The sequence below is a fragment of the Eptatretus burgeri genome, chromosome 7 (genome assembly GCF_056783735.1).
Source record: "Eptatretus burgeri isolate ZD-2024b chromosome 7, Ebu_testis_v1, whole genome shotgun sequence".
In the NCBI taxonomy this organism is placed as follows: domain Eukaryota; kingdom Metazoa; phylum Chordata; class Myxini; order Myxiniformes; family Myxinidae; genus Eptatretus; species Eptatretus burgeri.
In genome coordinates, this window is record NC_140967.1 from 53,494,352 (window position 1) to 53,508,347 (window position 13,996).

A 13,996-nucleotide genomic window follows, 5' to 3' on the forward strand; every position below is an offset into this window, starting at 1 on the left:
CCTCCCATAGAATTCAGCAATCTTTCTCAAGGTGGGTTCAGCGGCCTACAAAGAGCGAAGAGATGGATGGTGCGACGGGGTACATTTCCAAACTATCCAAGCATTTATTAACTGTAAACTACACCGGGGCTTTTCAAAATGCCTGTCTCTTAAAACTTTAGGTTCTAACAACCATGATTCCCGTCGCCTGTGTTTGTGTCCAATATAAATTTGGGCCTTGCCCACAAATTTTCTTCCCTGCCCTTGCACAATTTCATGGCTGGGCAGCGTGGCTCACTTGGCAGGGATTCCCCTCTGTCGAACTCACACAACGGCTCCCCCGGGCCCTGAGGTTATCTCCAAGCCTACCTGCTCCTGATGAACACGGGGGGTTGCCCTTCCTGGCATGCCCACGTGGTATTTTGGCGCTTCGGGTCCCGTGTCTGATGGGTCGCCCGTGGCCGCTACACTATCCCGGTCCCTTGGCCTACTGTCCCGTGCCCGGGGTGCCCTTGACTCGATATTCACCTTTCAACAGTCACGCTCCCAGCCGGTCCATGGACTCCTGCACCCCTCCAAATGGGTTTCATGCCCTCATACACCACCAACAGCAGAACGACCACCTTTTGGTATATTTGACTAACACACTAACATTACACTGACCCCAGGGTCACTTGGGTGGGATTCATTCCTCCCCCCACTCATTCATTTGCACCATACATTCCACATTCACTCCATTCACACACTTGGGTCCGCTGACCCACACTCACTCATTGTACACATTTTTCATTTCACTTTTCACATCACACTCGACCTATGTTCCCCTATATCATGCTCCCTTGTCATCCCTTAAACTAATGCACGTTCCATTTAATCTACATAGCTAAGCTTCGTCACCCACTACACATTCCTTGTCCGTCCATGTCTCCAAAAATCCATCCCCCATTTCTAAATCTGACCTAAAATCCCTCTAACTTGTCCACGGGCCCCATGGAGGACGGCCCATGCCCCCATGAGGCCGGTCTAACTAAGCTAGACCCATATCCCGCTAACTAGTGCTTCCTTTGCCCAAACACCGGGTTGTGTACTTGGAGAGAGGCTTTTTAATTTTTTTTGCACTGCCATAGTGGCGGTCGATGGCTCACTCGCTCGTCCCTTCCGATGCCTGATACTTGAGGTCTTGTCGTCGCCCTGCCAATCACACCGAGCGCTCGCTTTCACGGGATTCCCCATGCGAGCCAGTGTGCAGCTCACCCCCAACTCATGCTGGGAAATCCCCGGTGACATCACTCGCCCACCGAACCTGCGCGGTTTCCCGTGCAGGCCAGCACGAGCGTATCGTCCCTGGAACACGCGGCACGTGATGCCTCGCACACGCGCTTGCCTGTGGACCCGTCTGTTCCAAATTCATCCCGTACTTGCCTACCTTTTAACCGTCCACGCGATGGTCTCTTCCAAAACGCGGGACGTTCCCACACCGGAGTCCCTCCACGTAGTCACGAGCGCGAGGGCCGTTCGTGAAATGCCAAACGGGCCTCTTACGCGGCGTCTCGCGGGTCCGGCGCAGTTACCAAAATAACTTTCCCCGGCACAGAAGGCTTGCCACACCCGTCTCCTCTCTGGATCGGTCCGTCCATTTCCACGTACGCACTCACGCATGCTATTTCACTCGTACCATACTCACCTTTTGACACACTCGTACCACTCATAGTCTTAACCACACACACCGGGACATTCATATCGGGGATTCGTGCTACCACAATCAATCCCGGGGTTTCCATACCCCCCAAGCTCCGCGAGTACCCGTTCACATCACTCAACCGTCCTACCTCGTTCGGCCCAGCCGGACTCACCTCGTCGCGATCTGCTTCGAGAGTGTATTTTCTCCCTCTGTTCCGAAAGGAGGCTATCCTGCTGCTCATACCGGGTCACGCAACATTCCCTGTGCTCAAAGTCATTGTCCCCCAATAACTCTCCGTGTGTGTGCTCGCCTTTAGTTTCATTCAATTCGTTCCCTTCTACTTGTTCCCTCTCCCGTGTCTCTGTTATTTCTTTTAATTACTGCGTTTCTTCTTGTAGTACTGCAGCATAGCAAACCAATTGTTCGACTTTTCATAAAAGCAACAAAATTGGTACATATGTTGACTAATGTATTCTCAACAATTCTGGATATGGAGCCACTCGAGATTTTGCCTTGGTCAGCTTTGGCGGCCATTTTCCGAAATGGCTGCCATTCTACTTTAACAACATGGGATATCTGTCATTGTTATTCTCTTTGTAGGTTTACAATGATCAACAATGAGTTCAAGGCAGGCCACTTCACAGTGCAAAAGACCAAGAGGGCATTCTCAGCAATTCCTCTTGACCAAGCGCATGAACAAAACAATGCCCGTGTCAAGGGCGATGGAGGTGCCGTTAGCCTGACGACAATCCCAGTGCTCTGAGGCGCGGGATGGTCGCCGGACACGCGGTGGCAAGAGTGATCATGGAGTTTGAGGAGGCGAACATGCATCCAAATGCCAATGAGGAGACACGTCACCATGAAGAAACACCGCGTGCACAGGAAGCATTTGCCAAAGATGTACAATCACTTGTGGCTGTCATTGAAGAGCTGGGGAATCCCTTCGAGGAGGATAGTCCAGATTTGCTGGTCCCAGACACCAAGGAGATTGCCGATCCTGTAGTGATTGAAACAGTTCACACTGCCAAGTAGATTGGACAAGAACAGTTTCAGGCATACTCAAAGGATTGCCTCGACAGAACCAAGACTATTGACGAACCTATAAAGAGGAACAAACTCCCCCTCTTCGGAACAGACAGAAGACCAAAAGCACCCAAAGGAAAGGAAGCATCTGTGAAGAATGATAAGACCTTATTTGCAAGGCTCCACATAGGCTGCCACAACCGCGATGGGAACCTGGACGAGTTCTTCAGTCATGAAAATCAAGCATGCCATCCTGCGTTATCTGATGCAGGTAAGCTACACCTGGGTAGCAAAAGCGACTTGCTGGTGTGCCTTGAAGGCATTGCTGAAGCTCAGTCTGATGCACCTGCTGTTACTTCTGTTGTCCTTGATGGCGCTGTCATCGTGCAGATGTTGAAGCCTGGCACTGCCAAGACATTTGAAGAATATGCCCACCAAGTCTTCATCCCATACGTCGAGGGGCAGTTGCGTCGTGCTTCACGTCTCCACCTCGTTTGGGATAGCTACAAAGATGGCTCCTTGAAGACGGTGACAAGGGAGAAACGAGGAAAAAGGGTGCGACAGCGCGTGGTGAGCACCGCAGCCATACCAGGAAACTGGCAGAGTTTCCTACATGTTGACGCAAACAAGGTGGAGCTCTTCACCTTCCTGTCCGATGTGCTGGTGCAGTCCTTCCATAATGAGGCAAAGGAGCACCCTTGCAGTCACTGATGGTGAAGCAGTCATCTGCCTTCCAAGGCAGGAAGATGAAAGCGCTCTGGCTACATGCGGTCAAGAAGAGGCGGACACTCGCATCATGCTACATGTGGCCCATGCTCCAGAACATGACTACCGTCGGATTCAAGTTCGAACCGTAGACACAGACGTCATCGTCTTGGCGGTGATGGTAGCCCAGGCACTACCATGCGTGGATGAACTCTGGATTGCCTTTGGGACGGGTAAGAACTACCGCGACATCCCTGCCCATGAAATAGCTGCCTCCCTCGGTCCACAGAAGGTACGTGCCCTCCCTGTCTTCCATGCCATGACCGGACGTGACACGGTATCAGCATTCGTGGGGCATGGGAAGAAATCTGCCGGGGCCCCATGGAACTCGTTTCCAGAACTGACACATTCTCGTTTCCAGAACTGACACTGACCACCACACCAGTCAACATCCAGGATGACACAATGCACTGCATTGAAAGGTTTGTGGCGCTCCTCGATGACCGCACCAGTCCATATGCGGACGTCAACGAGGCCAGAAAGAAACTCTTCGCCAAGAGGAATTCCGTCCAGCGCATCCCACCTACCTACGATGCTTTGGAACAGCATGTGAAGAGATCAGTCTTCCAGGGTGGCTATGTCTGGGGGCAGGTCTTGGTCCCTCAACCCGTGCTTCCATCACCCACAAGCTGGGGCTGGCGGCAAACAGAGGATGGGTCCTACGAACCGCTCTGGACCACACTCCCTGAGGCTTCAAAAAGCTGCTTCGAGCTGGTGTCGTGCGGCTGCAAAAAGGCTGAATAAACCGCTGCAAATGCAAGAAGGCTAATCTGCAATGCACTGGACTGTGTGCTTGTGAAGGAGAATGCCAGTAGACAGACGCAGTAGACACAGACCGAGATATCTGCCTAGCTTCGAATGTGCAAATGCAAAGTCGCATTGCTTGTAAAAGTGTTGACTTCTTGATCCAGAGCCAGGACACGAGCTCAGAAACTCATATTGTACGAGACTGATGTATGCGTGTACCATGTGTCCTGGTAGAATGGTAGTAGACAGTAAACAGTAGCCGCTTCAAAATGAAGTGTGCAATAATTTGACTACATTTTCTGAGTTTGTCATTATCACGATTATATGTTCCCTTTTCAAAATATAGTAAAGTATGTAATCTATAATGCAATTTTTGTCGATTCCAAACCCATTGAATGTGATGAATATCATTTGACTCTTGTTCTCCAGGCAATAATGTGTACTTTTCAGCGAAAAGTTTCAGGAGAGCAGAAATTTACAAATCAAATAATGGCTTTTTTTACCGAAAATACTGGCTCATAATATTTGAATACGCCTTTTCATGTTCAATTTACTGAATTTTACACTTTCCTTATATCTACCACCAATACAAGAAGAAAATAAGAGCATATAGCCAATCTCCCAAAAGTAGAATGGCGGCCATTTTGGAAAATGGTCGCCGAAGCTGACCAAGGCATAATCTCGGGTGGCTCCATATCTCGAATTGTTCGGAATACATGATTCTACATGTGTACCAATTTTGGTGCTTTTATGCAAATTTGAACAATTGATCTGAAATATCAGACTACGCTGCAGGACTATTGTGTCTGTTAATTTCTCCGTCTCCTCTTTTAATTTTTCCGCCATCCCATCGTGTCTCACCCTACACGTTTCGGTCGCCCCATCAATTATCGTGACGTTGCTCGTCGTCCCGACCTTATCAGTCTCCATCGCGGGCCGGACACATTCCACACTCCCCTCGTCGGTTCGGTCGCTCCGCCACGTGGGGCCACCATTATGCCTTTTATGCCCACCTGCAGGTTCAACCCCATGCTCTGCATTTCCCCTCTCTGGGTTTATACATCGCCCCTCAGTCGGTTTCCCATGCTTTGTGCATTCGTTTTCATCCTGCATCAATCGTCCCATCATTTCCATCATCCGATCCGTAGGCGAAATTGCACGTGTGGAGCACTCATTCGCCGCCGCCCCCACCACGCCCATTACGTTTGGGTTCGGTTGCGGGGGATGGTCGACCTGCATGGTGGTGTCCTGGGCCTCTGGTTCCTCTAACACATCTACCTCACTACCCACCTGTTTCAATCCATCTTGGCTTGCCATGTCACGTGTTGAGTAAAATTTGAAATGCTCGTAATTTGGGGGAAACGGGGGGGGGGAGGGGTTGCTCCCTACACCCCTGATCCGAATCCGTGAATTTCGTGGAGACTGAGGGGTTCGAATCCCGCTCCTGAACACCAATTTGTTGTGGGCCGGGTATCGGTGGTGAGCACGACCACGAGATGGAGCAGTAGAGTCGTCTCCACCGAACACCCGGAATTTACGTCATCACCCCGGATAACTCCGGAGCCGACGGGTCCCTTATCGGACCGAAGATCGCCAATAGGTCGACTGTGGGGATAGCGTCGATTGCCAATTTCAATTTACCTAAATACCCACGTCACCCAAACTACCGGGGAAATTCACCCTCGGCGGAGCTTGAGCAGAACGAACCGTTAGCGTGCTCGAACCGTGCGTAACCAGAACGGATGGTTACCGAGATCAGTCGGTCCAATTGCCCAATTTGCCGCTTCCAAATTTCCCAACACGCACCGTGCTAAACCAATGAAAGAAACACAAAAACGAGCTGAAACATTTAACAGGGGGATTTATTTATAATAGGGGGGAAGAGGGGAGCACGCAAGGAGCAAAGTTATCCAACTATAAGAAGAAATGCAAATAATGTACAGCAAAAGCACTTAACAGTTTGCACTTAACGACAGGGCCCCAGACACACACGCACACAGAAATACCCAAAAAGAAAGATGGATCTCGAGGTCTTCGACGTCTTGGGTCGGCGGGAATCGAGCCTGCAACTCGTTGCCGCTGCGAGCGCCGGGTACGGTGGAGAGCGTCGGGCTCCCGCACGCTCCTCCAGCATGCGACGAGACCAGAGCCAGTGACGAGACGAGACCAGACCGGTGCCAAGATCGAACGGAGAACCAGAACACGCCAGTGAGCAGACGGGGCGCAAATTGTTTGTTCTCTCTTCCTACGTCCTCTTTTTCGGGCGCGGTTCGCTCGTGCGTGGCCTGCGCCGATTGGTCGACCGTCGGCAAACTCGCTTGCATCTTCCTGATTGGGCAAGAGCGACCTCAGGTCCTTGTGAACTCCGCCCACGTACGTGCTGACACGCACGTAGGCAATGGCGTCGGTGTGAGGAAGCGAGGTGAAGGCGTGTTATTGTAGTTATAAGGGATGTAAAAATGAAAGAAAACCCTGACTATCAAAATAACTCTGCAGCGCATGAACATTTAATTACCCATTAAACAAGGGAAAAGGGAACTATCTATCCACATTTACTTATCGAAATAACTCTGCTATGGGGACCTGAATGTCTGTGTGCACAAGGCTTCCAGATTCGTAACAATATAGCACGATATCTCAAAGAAGATGTAGACTGATTCGGACGAAATTTGGTGGACAGGGTGGGTGTGTCATGAGAAAGAATCTTTCGATTTCGGTGAAGATCCGAATCCGGATCTGGATACGAGAATTATTTAATCCTTGAAGTGATTCTTCACCATTGACAGGGCCAAAATCGAGATAGTACTGTATTGCATGATATTTCAAAATGTATTGGGCCTGATATGTTCTCGTGGATCTGGCATTACGTGGCAGAGGTATGGACAGAGTGCCCTTCTAGTTTTCTATGCTTCTTTGCTGGAAGTAAATCATTTTCAAGATTTGTGGTCGAAAAATGTCTTTTACTGTGTAACTGACATTAAAAGAAACTGGATTTATACCAAAGTGCAAGGGCTGGCAGATGGACTAGATATTAGACAGCGGTATGCACAGTCACCTTGAAGCAGTCTTTCCTGGGGTCAAATCTTGGCCCAGCTACAAACTGTCTTGCAGGCAGGGTGAGGGAGGCATCAATGTGTGTGGTCCCTTGGATGAGTGTTAAACTGGGCATCCCATCTGCTGGTAATAGTTGGTGGATGTTAAAGATCCCATCGTGTCTTTTGCCGACACGATGTGAGAGCGATTAGATCAAATAGGGGAAGTCAGGGTTGAGAGAGAGGAGGAACGGTTGAGTGCGAAGTGAGGGACGCACGCAGTCCAGAGAGAACGTAGCTATATGGCCTGTAAGAACAGGGCTTTATGGCTGGCTTTCCTTCGATGCATGTCGAAGATGGCACAATTCTTGTATTCGTGCAGAGGCAATTTTTTGCTCTTGTGGTGAAGAAAGACACTGGCCTTTGGCTCTTGGCTGGTCGTGTTGGACCGGCCTCGAGACCTTGTGTACGTCACCGAAGGGGACGGTACCATTCTGCAAAGAGCAAATTGGCAGGCGCGACAGACGAAGCAGCTGCACGGGGTCTCTGAGCCTTGGTGTTGAATACCGCTCACAAATTGCCTGACGCGCATTTGTCCTGCTGTGAGAGAGACTTGGCGCCATTTTGCACGTGTCAACGTGTGCAAATAGAAGCACCTCGATTCCACGTTCCACAGAGACCATTTCTTGACAAAGTTAAGTGTCAGGCTGTGCATCCATTTCTGTGCCCCCATCCCACCGCCAATGCCCCATGCCCTTCCTGCGCGCGTGATAACATCCGAGGATAAATGTGTTCGCCTCCTATTATTAAGGAAAAGACTGCTTGACCCTCCGGGCTGGCGGTGTTAACTGCCTGTCACCACAAATTGGGTCGGGGGGATTAACTTTGGCCACCAGCACCGTGAGATTTGGTGATCAGGTAGTGGGATTCGAACCCTGATCGATATTTGTTGTCAGTAGGATTTGAACCCTGACCAACATTTCAGAGACACAAAAGTGTTGGCGGGAGAAAATAATGCATGGAAATTTAAGGACAGCTGTTAACTCGTCTTAACAGGCTTGGGTATCAGGATAAACAATTTCGACATCCTGAGATGCTTCACTATTGTGTGTCATGCTCAGAATCAGCAAGTGGAGCAAGTGAAACTTCCACACCCACACACACTTCCAGTACCACCAAGGGGTTTCCAATGTGGGACATACCTTGGAAGTCCCGTGAGCCTGACACGATCCGAACCTTATTCTGTTCTTTAGAAATCAAAGGCATCAACGTTTGAACGTTTTTACCTTTTTTCCTGTCTCCATCATGGATAGCTCCATGATCGTTCACTGTCCTGTACAGTGGATAGTAAAGGAAAGGATTCAACCACTTCCATTCTCTCCTTTGGTTGGCGCCTCCTTTGGGGGGGGGGAGGGGACTAATTACGCCACGGTCAATCACCCCCTCATCAACCCGTCGGGATGGACGAGTAATGCATCACTCACCTGAGTCGGTGGGGGGCGGGGGGGGGGGTGGGTGCAGGTCTTGGCTCCCAATTCACCTTCACCCCATCAGTATGTGGTGAAGAGGAATCGCTCCTCACCAGACCTTCACTTTCTTGCGGTGTAACCGCATTGGGGCAAGCACTCTTCATATGCCTGAAAGCCCCACACCCAAGCACGTCATGACCTCCGAGCAGGCATACACTTTATATTTAAAACCATTAGTTTTTACACTTAGCACTACATTGTGTTTTTTCTTTTTCAGGCAGTATCATGTCTTCTGTTAAAAGTTATCGCTAATATTTCGCATCGGCACCTTTGAGATTTAATGAATTGTGGATATTTCCAATGTTAACTTTAACTGTTAGGGCCTGCAAAGCGAACACAAAGGTAAGTGTTCGGTTTGACGAACAGGCTTTGCTCAACGACGGTTACTACCATGTGCTCCGCTGACACAAACCACAACTTTTTATTCATGCGAGAAGCAGCATGAATGTTGTGAGATACAACTATGCTACCCATGGCGAAAAGTACATTAAGTTACACCTTGCTGGTGTAGTGTCGTGGCAGAGGTGCGAACAGGCAGACACGAGCCGGAGGGTAACACAACTCCGCTTTATTGTCTCGAGCGAGAGGGTAGGCGCAGGATGCCCGTAACTCCGCTTTAATACGCACTCGATGCACTCTACAGGCACACGATCTACAAGACACTGCCAATGATACCACATGCTGCTACAAGTCCCAGGCGGGCGCAAAAACTGCTATATACATTGCAGACACGTGACGACCATCACAACTCCTCCACGCCCCCACAACGCTCTACGCATTGTGCTTTGCACGCGTATGCCAATACGCCACAGCTGGGGTGGACGCAAACTAACCCGTGTATACAGTACAAGTTAATGACTCAAACATCTCAATGTGGAAACGTTCATCCGCCATTCTAACTCGAGAAGACAAGTTGGTCAATTTTACCGAGAGAATAAGGCTTTTAACAAACACCAAGATATCAATCGATTAAAGTCAAAAACACAAGCGCAGTGAGTGAGAAGGGGTGGGGGGGGGGGGGAAATAAAAAAATATATAAAAACCTCCCCCCCTCACGGTCAGACCAGGCCACCGGCTTACGACTCTCAACACTAGACTGTGGGCTCTCTTGTTTACAAGATGGAGCTAAAGACAGAGAAAGCAAAATGTACAAAAAAGTAAGCGAAAGAAAAAAAGAAAAAAACAAAAAACACGTCGCAGAGCCAAAACACACCGGAAACAGCGCTCCACGGTTGCTTGAACGCACGTACCAGATAGAGAGACCAGGAAATCTAGCAGCCTAAAACTGCATGCATAAAGAAAACTCCAAGGAAGTGGAAGAGTGAAAATTGGATGTTTGGGTGAATTAAAACACCTCTTTTGAAGATAATTAAGAGCATTATTTAATTATATCCTTTCTCAGGCACATCCTTCATCACCACTCGATGGGGTAAGGCATATCCTCAGTAACCTCACTGGGGTCTGAAGCCACCATGTCGTTTTGGCCTGCTCAACCATGACTCGACTTAGAAGAGGCCAGAGCAATTGCTGAACAGTAAAGTTTTTTTTTTTGTCGTTTCGCCATCCCCCACCTTCCTCACTCTTATCAAATGCCTGTTCAGCATAGCCACAAATCACTGGGTACATTGCAATGCTTATAAACATCCAGGTCAGCATTCATGGCTTTATTTCATTTTCACACATGCTATCACCACTATCTCTTACACGAAGCAGAATAACAAAATTTAAGCTCCAGAATCGAACTTGCAAGCAGTTCCGACTCCTAGAAGTGTTCATTTGTCCAATTCGGACATATTTGACATTTTGGGCGTCTCAGGAAGGTGTAATGTTTAATGTGATGGTTCAGTGATTGTTAATCGTGTGCCAATCAAGCCATTTCTTATCAACCATTTCATTGGAGTGCTCAAGTAAGCACTCTGCAATTTTCGCACTGTCATTTAATACTGTACACCAATGAACTTGAATACAATATGTTCTTAACCACGTGTTCTGCGGTGCAACAGGCAGTGGCTGGCCTGCTCACTGAAAATGTGAAATTTTATTTTCCTCAACATTCCCCCTTTTTGTACGATCTTCCATAAGTCCCGTCACTTCGGCATAAATACAAATATAAACTAGAGGGGGAGCACTCAGTAGAGTGCAAAACCTCCGCCGCCAATACTGCTGGGTCACTTAAGTGAACCTGATATCCTATTCATTGTAGGTCAAAACGGATCAGACTCCACTGAACCACGATTGAATAAACTAAACTAGATCAGCGCGCATGTAGAAATGCCCAAAAAAAAAAAAAAAAAAAAAATCGAAATTTTTTTGAGAAAAAAAGCAGCAAAATATCTTTTTTTGGGGGGGGGTTGGAAATCACTGAAAACATGAAGAAATGCAAAAAAAAATTCAAATAAAATCGAAATTTTTTTGAAAAAAAAGTTGCAAAAATATTTTTTTCCTCTAACAAATTTATTTATTTTTGGTTGGAAATCACTGAAAACATGTAGAAATGCAAAAACAAAAATTCAAATATTTTTCAAAATGGCCACCATATTGGACTTTGGACCAAGTCCAAAATCTAATGGCATGATCCTTGGACCATACCAAATCCCCCCAAGTTTCGTCGAAATCCATCCAGGAGTTTTTCCGTAATACTGTTCACAAACAAACAAACAAACAAAGACAGGGGTGAAAACAGTAACCTCCGTGCATCTTCGATGGCGGAGGTTAATTAAACGTTTCGTTTTTAAAAGTTTAAATTGTTTTGCTTGGCACACGTTTAAGCTTCAATGGTGATACCACAGTTCTGGACCGGAGGTAGGAAGACAAAATAAATTATTTGATCACAATGGAAAATATATACACTGATGAGCCAAAACATTATCACCACTGACAGGTGAAGTGAATAACATTGTCTTGTTACAATGGCACCTGTCAAGGGGTGGGATATATTGGGCAGCAAGTGAACAGTCAGTTCTTGAAGTTGATGTGTTGGATGCAGGAGTAAAGACCTGAGCAACTGACAAGAGCCAAATTGTTATGGCCAGATGGCTGGGTCAGAGCATCTCTGAAACAGCAAGGCTTGTGGGGTGCTCCTGGTCAGCAGTGGTGCGTAGCTACCGACAGTGGTCCGAGGAGGGACAAGCCACAAACAGGCGACAGGGTGATGGGTGCCCAAGGCTCATCGATGCGTGAGGGCAACGAAGGCTTTCCCGTCTGGTCCGAACCAACAGAAGGTCCACTGTGGCACGTCACAGAAAATTTTAATGGTCACGGGAGGAATGTGTCACAATCCACAGTGCCACAGTGGGGCTGCGTAGCCACAGGTTGGTCAGTCCCATGATGACCCCTGTCCACCGTCGTAAGCGCCGACAATGGGCAAGCGAGTATCGGAACTGGACCGTGGAGAAGTGGAAGAAGGTCGCCTGGTTCGATGAGTCCCGTTTTCTTTCAGATCATGTGGATGGCCGTATACGTGTGTGCCGTTTACCTGTGGAAGTGATGGCACCAGGATGCACTGTGGGAAGATGAAAATCCGGTGGAGGGAGTGCGATGCTCTGGGCAATGTTCTGCTGGGAAACCCTGGGTCCGGTCATTCATGTGGACGTCAATTTGACACGTGTCACCTACCGAAACATCGTTTCAGACCAGGTACACCCCTTCATGGCAATGGTATTCCCTGATAGCATTGGCCTCTTTCAGCAGGATAATGTGCCCTGCCACACTGCACAGATTGTTCGGGAATGGTTTGAGGAACATGATGAAGTGTTCACAGTGTTGCCTTGGCCTCCAAATTCTCCAGATCTCAATCCGATTGAGCATCTGTGGAATGTGCTGGACCGACAAGTCTGATCCACGGCGGCTCCACCCCACAACTTATAGGACTTGAAGGATCTGCTGCTCATGTTTTTGTTCCAGATACCACAGGACACCTTCAGGGGTCTTGTAGAGTCCATGGCTCGGCGGCATATTAGGCAGGTGGTCATAATGTTTTGGCTCATTAGTGTGTGTATGTATATATATATATATATATATATATATATATATATATATATATATATATGTATGTATATATATATATGTATGTATATATATATATATATATATATATATATATATATATATATATATATATATATATATATATATATATATGTATATATATATGTATATATATATATATATATATATATGTATATATATATATATATGTATATATATATATATATATATATATATGTATATATATATATATATATATATGTATATATATATATATATATGTATATATATATATATATATGTATATATATATATATATGTATATATATATATATATGTATATATATATATATATATATGTATATATATATATATATATGTATATATATATATATGTATGTATATATATATATATGTATATATATATATATATATATATATGTATATATATATATATATATATATATATATATATATATATGTATATATATATATATGTATATATATATATATATATATATATATATATATATATATATATATATATATGTATATATATATATATATATATATATATATATATAGATATATGTATATATATATGTATATATATATATATATATATATATATATATATATATATATATATATATATATATATATATATATATATATATATATATATATATATATATATATATATATATATATATATATATATATATATATATATATATATATATATATATATATATATATAAATAAGTTTTTTTTTTTTTCACTGATCAAAATAATGAATTGCCACACCACGGAAAGCCAAGAGGAATGCATGTTTGCACTGTGGAACCTGGATTCGAATCCCAAACCAGCTATAAGGGACATTTTCACAAAAGCCGGTCAGGTAACGGTAAAGACTGTCCGAGAATTTTAATCAAGCATATATTGCCCAGTCAGTGCAGAGGCCTTATGGTGATGCTGCATTGCTGACAACATTTGAACATTTTTCTAGGCCTTATAAGGGGTTCAAGCACTATTTCAAGAATATGAAAGAAAGTTGATTTTTGAGTTTGTTCTTTACAGTTACTTGACCCGCTTTTGTGAAAATGTCCCATAAACTGTCATCCCAGTGTTTCACAGGCAGGGTGATTCAATGTGTGCACAGTCTCTCGGATGGATGATAAACTGGGCGTCACATCTGCTAGAATCCCTCACCCCTCCCCCTGCTCCCCAACCTCCTTTCTGTTGAGGGGACT